Source organism: Triticum urartu, chromosome 3 (assembly GCF_003073215.2).
Source record: "Triticum urartu cultivar G1812 chromosome 3, Tu2.1, whole genome shotgun sequence".
Lineage (NCBI taxonomy): Eukaryota > Viridiplantae > Streptophyta > Magnoliopsida > Poales > Poaceae > Triticum > Triticum urartu.
Genome location: NC_053024.1, coordinates 727,674,740 through 727,682,302, shown reverse-complemented (window position 1 = coordinate 727,682,302; position 7,563 = coordinate 727,674,740). Strand labels below are relative to the sequence as shown.

Here is a 7,563-nt window from a genome sequence, read left to right as displayed (position 1 = left end):
TAGCCATGAAAAGGATCAGATTCAACCAAAGTAATTTTATCAGGATCAACAGAGAATTCATAATCCTTATCAGTAACAAAGATAGGTGAAGTAGCAAAAGCAGGGTCAGGTTTCATTCTAGCATTAAGAGATTGTTGCTTCCATTTAGCTAATAGCCTCTTGAGTTCATATCTATCTTTGCAAGCTAAAATAGCTAAAGTAGCTTCCTTTTCAAAAACATAACCCTCGGGAATAACAGGCGATTCATTTTCATTAGGGGGAGAGTCTTCATCATCACTTTCATCAATATTATCAGATTCAATATTTTCAATCTCTCTAACCCTAGCAAGTTATTCGTCAAGAAATTCACCAAGTGGCATAATAGTATCAAGCATAGAAGTAGTTTAATCATAAGTATCATGCATAGCAGAAGTGGCATCATCAATAACATGCGACATATCAGAATGAATAGCAGAAGCAGTTTAGGTGTCGCAAGCTTACTCAAAATAGAAGGTGAATCAAGTGCAGAGCTAGATGGCAGTTCCTTACCTCCTCTCGTAGTTGAGTGATAAATCTTGGTTTTTGGATCTCTCGAGTTCTTCATAATGATAAGAAGATATAAATCCCAAGTGACTCAAAGAATAGAGGTATGCTCCCCGGCAACGGCGCCAGAAAATAGTCTTGATAACCCACAAGTATTGGGGATCACAACAGTTTTCGAGGGTAGAGTATTCAGCCCAAATTTATTGATTCGACACAAGGGGAGCCAAAGAATATTCTCAAGTATTAGCAGTTGAGTTGTCAATTCAACTACACCTGGAAACTTAGTATCTGCAGCAAAGTGTTTAGTAGCAAAGTAATATCATAGTAGTGGTAACGACAGCAAAAAGGTAACGATAGCAAAAGTAATGTTTTGGTATTTTGTAGTGATTGTAACAGTAGCAACGGAAAAGTAAATAAGCGAAGGACAATATATGGAAAGCTCATTGGCAATGGATCGGTGATAGAGAATTATGTCGGATGCGGTTCATCATGTAATAGTCATAACCTAGGATGACACAGAACTAGCTCCAATTCATCAATGTAATGTAGGCATGTATTCCGAATATAGTCACATGTGCTTACAAAAAAGAACTTGCATGACATCGATTCCAAGTCACATCGATCTAGCCGGTAACACCTCATATCACTTTGCGGCCTCACGCACGGTATTCCCATGGGTGTCGCCTTACCATGGCCCGGGACCGTTTGGGCCTTTCGGCTCACGTATATGATAGTGTCGCTAGCATCCATATGACAGAGAACCCGGTCCGACATGACTAGTCGTGAACCCAAAGTGGCACTAACTTACGGGGACAGGCATACATGAATCAGCATCAAGCATGTCGGTCAGCAGCGTGCGAATCCGGCCTATAGCACTGGGCTAACAGGACTACGATGAACCGGGCTGTAGCGGGCTAAGCAGGACTCCGGATGTCACCGCGTGACATTTCCCCGAAGGGACAGACACAGGAACAAAGTGAATCACATGCCGGCCAGTCAAGTGTTCCGGAGCAGTAGTGCTGGGCTAGCAGCACTCCAATGAACCGGGCTGTAGCGGACTACTATGGCTCATGGAAGCACAAGGCTACATTTCCCCATAACAGAGGCTACCAAGGATAAACAACTAGGTTGTCGGATACCACACATACCAAGCATTTCAATCATACACACAATATGCTCGATATGTGTAAATACAACATGGCATCACAAAAAAACTCTATGACTCAAAGTATTTATTCAATAGGCTCCGAGGAGCGAGATATTACAAACATGGGTCTCATGACCCAACATACAAAGCATACAAGCAACAAGCACATGCGGAAGCTTAACTTGTCTGAGGAGCCTGACTATCTACAAGACCCTCCCAAGGGTACAAGATCGTAGCTGAGGTAACGAGCTAAACGTCGAAGTCCATGCGGAACTACTAGTGAGACTGAAGTCTCTCTACAAAAACATAAATTAAGCAAACATGAGTACAAATGTACCCAGTAGGACTTACATTTGAACTAGCTACATATGCATCAGTATCAAGAAAGGGGTGGTGGAGTTTAACTGCAGCAAGCCAGCTTTGACTCGGTGGCTATCCTGAGCTATGACTGCAAGTAACTCTTTTGAGGTGGCGCACACGAGTCCACATATACCATATCAATACACCACTATGGATCCGCTCTCGTCTCCCTATGAAGCCAGCTTTGCACTCAGGCTTATCTTGCGCATTTTAGAGTATCCACTTTCACTTGTCTATGAACTATGCAAGGGGTCCAAGTTTCCATATCCGAGGAATCTGGCTATTCGAATAGATAATGATAACCCAGCAGGGGTGTACTTCTTCACACACGCTCTCGCCACTTACCACCATGTACATGTCGTGTACCTCGACAACCTTCAAGCAGAAGCCTGGCGTGGGAGTTGGCCACGACCTGACTAACCACACAAGTCTCTCGTCCAGGTTTATCGCCAATTCGGGTTCCATCCGCAAGGTGATCCGGCCGGGGTGTCGCTCACGGCCCCAAACGATGTGTGCAGGGTTCCCAAGCCCACCATCCGGGTGCCACTTGGTACACCGTGCCACTGTGCCTAGTTTGTCCCAAGCCCACCTGTACCGAGGGTCACTTGGTAGACTACTAACACTACCTACAAACACCAGAAACTAGTTGCAACTCCTGGACAGAGATCGAGTTGATTAACAAGCCGAGAGGGGCCGAGTTACCGAAACCCAATGTGTGGTAGTAACTGTTCATGGATCACAAACACAGAACTCAGTTCCTAAGATCGGCTGCAATGAGACAACCAACCATGTACTCCTACATGGCCTCCACTACAAGAATCCTGTTAATACATGACGGTATAAGTCCGTCATGGACTAGCGTTAAACCGTCAAGGAAGGACATGCGTGATGGATTTGAAATCCGTCATGTATATCGCGTCATAATTTGACCACAATGCCATCCTTGACGGATATGTGAGACCGTCATGGATTCATGACAGTTTTTTACCGTCATGCATGGCACTTAACTGACATGCTCATAACGGCGTTAACATGTCTTCCATGTCATCATCTGACATGGATCTGACGTGGCAGCCCATAAACTAAGCAGCCCAATTATAATTTCGGCCCATTATTTTTCATTACCTACCACCATGTAGTAGTCGGCCCAATTGGAATTTCAGCCCATTAAATGTCAAATCGGTCCAAGGCCAACTAATTTCAGCCCTCTAGATTAGCCCATGTCGCATTTCTCTTGGTCCATGATTTTTTTAATTTAAGCCAATATTTTTTATAGAAAATACATGCTATGTAATTAAATAAAAGGAAATCACCAGAAAAATAACAATTTATGCAAAAGGAAAAAAGACCACAAAAACGCAAAATTACACACATGTCGAGACGATACCATGTGCTGGAGCAAAAACACAAGAAACTTCAATCTACAAACAAGTGCCAAACAAGTGCTAGAGAACACCCTATGCTACTTTGCAGCCACTGCCTCCCAACGCTCAACAGACAGCAACCAGGGGTCATTCCCATGCCTTCCCGGACACAGATCCAGCCATCCCCGCCGACATCAGTGAAGGAAGTCACCATATCACCTCAACCTATGCTCCCAAGGACCGGTGCGACGTTGCCTGCACATAGAAAAATTGTAAGGCTAACTCAAAAGTATGGGTTTAAGCATGGGTTTTCGTACATACACAAAACTGTACCAAAGGTAAAGTGAACCATGCATGTTAGCTTCAAATAATGGTATTTTTACTGTGACGACAATGCAGCACAAGCTAGCAACCAACAATGTTTTCAGGATAACATAACATCATGTTTGAAATATCAAACATCAAAAGAAACAAAAGCACAGAAATGGATGATAAAGGTCCTGGTACATATATTCTTTCCCTTTCTTAATTTCACAACACACATAAAGTCGCAATAAAGAGCAAATCAGTTCCATGGTTTGGTTCTACATATAGGTTGGTAAAAAGGGCTAGTCAATGCAAAAGGGTCCAATTAGTTAGCTAGTCATTCATAAAGTACAATCATGTGAAAAAAGAAAAAGAAGAATAACAAGCGGCCTGCCAATGATGGATATAGTATTATGAGATCTGAGATGTTCATGAAAATAACAGAAAATGATAAAATTGGACCTGATTAAGACCATAGTGAAATCCAATGATGGACAGAAAGAAAATCAATCCTAATATAGCGAGTTCCCTATTTAGTTGAGATGATTACATAGAAACAAATCATGTAACCACCAGCCAGATCAAACATTTATGGATAGGGAGAAAGTGGCAGCTTTCGTGCCGCTACTGTACCTTGGATGCGCAGCATTGGATGGGGATCACGAGCACGCAGCCGCACCTGTACCCAGTTCCATGGGACGTTGAGAACATGTACCGATTGTTGGCCGCCATCCTCCCTGCGGTTTGGCCTCAAGAGATTTCTTCCACCTCTTTAGAAACCAAAAAATGAAATGCAAGATCAGATCACAATTGTACGGATGGAAAAAAATATAGTCAATGTAACCTGTTTGCCAAGTTGAAGGAAAATATAAGAATAAATTGCAATATTTATTTCTCACCAAAAAAATAACAAGAAAAGATATCTAGTCAGTCCAATTTACCAAAATCTGGACAGTAACATTCTGAGTATTTAAGTGAAGATATAGCAGGCAATCAAATGAATATATGGTGAAGGTGGATAAAATGAGGCAATGAACAACTTAGGCATGGGGTCCCATTCGTCGATGGAGAGCATCTGCTTCTCCAAATCAAACAAACAAACAAATATGTTTAGCCCACCAAGAACGGGAGCACTAACCAAACAGCCCCTATCCAGCAGCAATTTTAGGCAGTGACAGGTCAGCTAGATGAGTTAAAAGGTGAGAAATATGAATATTTTGTGTAAGGTAAACATAAAAAACTTTTTTGGTAGGACTAAAGAGCTCTTGAATGTTCTGAAGCGCAAAGAATTAGCTATACTACCCAGTAGGACTAGCGTCCGGCAAGCATTGACATGACACGTATGTCATTAACAAAATGATAAGAGTACCAGGATCATGACGCTTTTTCTGAAGTGGAATGTTTGTTCTTTCTGCTTTGTGGCTATTCTAAATAACCCCCTTCAAAACCTAAAGAAGAATAAAAAGCTAGTAAGGAGAAAATGCCGCAAACCAAGATGGCTTGGTCAAATGCTTCAACTAAAATCTAGCTGGGCTGGAATTTAAATGCAGTATGTACACATTGCTTGCACATGTCAAATGAGCGATGAATGGATTATTTTTGCAGCACACAAAGCAAACACTCTATTCACAACAGAAGAAATTCTGGATTTACACAAGTAATGGTTAAAGGTTGAAAGTTCAGTGGCACGGCTAATATAATAGTAAAAAAAGACGCCAATTGTGGAATCAAATTGGCAGCAAGATTTTTTCATACTTGGGCATGGAGAGCTCTATATAAATTTAACCTAGAAAATGGATCAATTTGACCGAAGCAGGACCAACCCGAAACCATGGTAATATAACTTGAAGCTAGCTCGGTTGATAAATTTGTTACGGCTAAAACAAAATAGAAGCAAGGCCTGCACCATACATCTCTCTCTCTGAAACCAACCACCCATGCATGTACAAAGTAAACTGGAACCAAGTCCAAGCTACTCCATGGATAGGATAGGATCAGATTGGACCAAAGCAAACTAGTTTGCTAGGTAGGCAGGAGCGGTGGCGGAGCGTGACAAAAAATCAAGAGGGGGGCAAATTTTAGAATAATAGCAAAATATACATGAAACATGGCAGCTCGGCTCATCGACAGTCAGTGGCGTGCAACAGTGTCCGACGCTGGCTCGGCGGTTGTGCGGCAGTTAGCAGTCCAAACAAAAATTGGAAAAACAAGATTGAGGAATTGCATGGACTACTTAGTAATCAAATTATCACAGATGAAAAGCATGGAGGCAAGCCGTGGAGACTTTTGACCGACAGAGCTTCACGTACCGGAAGTACGCGCATACAAAGTCAATCAAGCTAGGTATGCGCCTATGTGATGCGGCACACTAGAACGCTTAGTATTCATGGTTCAAAGAAAATTGCACTTTTGGAAGGGGGGCCATGTCCCAGGCTCCGCGAGTGGGCAGGGGGGAGGTAAACTAAAATGCTGCAAAGAGGAAGGAAGGGTCTTCATCTTACCACCACGGTGGTGCAGGGGCGCCGGATATGGCTAGCCGTGGCGGATCTGAAGAAACAGTGGGAGAAGGGAGGCCTTACTTGCTCCATTGCGGCGTCCCTGCATCTATTGAGCTACAGCTGCGTGGCGAAGGAAATCAGGGAAGGAGATCAAATCAAATCGAATTGAAAAGATGGGCAAGGGCTGACCTTGAAGCGCAACCATGTGTGTGCTCACTCAGCTCTCATAGCCTCCATCCATGGATGGTCGATTTGGAAGGGGAGGAAGCAGCCTCCCACGTTGACATCCATAATGGGATCCTTGACGAAGCCCTCTTCTCAGTCATGGGAGAAAGATGGATAGAGAGGGAGAGGACGCCGGTTGTTGCCGTGGTGGATCTGACCGCCGCCCGACCCACAATAACGGCACCGGCCTCGCGTGCACTAGGTTCGCCTTCAGGGTCGTCCCCGCCTCCGGGAACGAGGCTATCATCGCAGCGGTTGCGGGATCTTCCCCAAGAAGATGGCCATGGATGGGGAGGTGGCGGCGGCCATGGATGGGGAGGGTTGGGGATCTGGAAACAGTGAGACCTGGGGAGTCGGGGCTGACAAAGGAGATGGAAGAAGCCGATCGAGATCTACAGAGGAGTCGGGAAGGATGGAGTTGATTGCTTGCCGTTGGATCACAGAAGAGGAGATGGTCTGGATTTGTGATCCATGGGACGGCTAGCTCAACCAATCACAACACGAGTTTTCCCTCACGCTGGATTGCCACATCAGCGCCATCCATCCATGACGATCCTAATGGTATATAAGAACAAAAAATATAGGCTTCGTGAATCGACTCGTGACGGTTTTCGTGACGGCCCCTCTTTATTTGTCATAATGGGGCTACCGGGTTGGGGGGGCCATCCTCATGTTGCATATATGTGACAGATTTTGCGACGAACCTGATAAACCATCATAATTTGTGACAGTTTTTGGGAACGTCACCAGAAATCTGTCATGGATTAATAGGTTTTTTGTAGTGCTCTCACCGGTACCTTCACCAAATCATGTTCACACACTTAGCTCTCAACGGTAGGACATGTTCACCATGTTCCAATTCATTCCCTATGAATCAGACCTGACTCAACTCTAAGCAGTAGCAGGCATAACAACAAGCATGAATGAGTAGGCACATCAGGGCTCAAACTATTCCTAATCCTGCTATTGGGTTTCATCTATTTACTGTGGCAATGACAGGTCATGCAGAGGAAAGGGGTTCAACTACCGCAGCATGTAACAGTTCAAATGTTGTTATCCTAATGTAGTAAAAGAGAGCAGGAGCGAGAGAGTGTGATTGTATAGGAATGAACAAGGGGTTTTTGCTTGCGTGGCACTTCTG

The 7,563-nt window shown here is 44.0% G+C and overlaps 1 long non-coding RNA gene across 1 annotated transcript; it reads right to left on the bottom strand.

Moving 5' to 3' along the window:
* Positions 1-4,355: 4,355 nt before the first annotated feature.
* On the bottom strand, positions 4,356-6,828 carry LOC125549469. The gene is made up of 3 exons (XR_007301344.1): positions 6,387-6,828; positions 6,201-6,303; positions 4,356-4,469 (listed from the first exon to the last, which is right to left on the bottom strand). It is a non-coding gene; the product is annotated as an uncharacterized LOC125549469 (long non-coding RNA).
* Between the last annotated feature and the right edge of the window lie 735 nt (positions 6,829-7,563).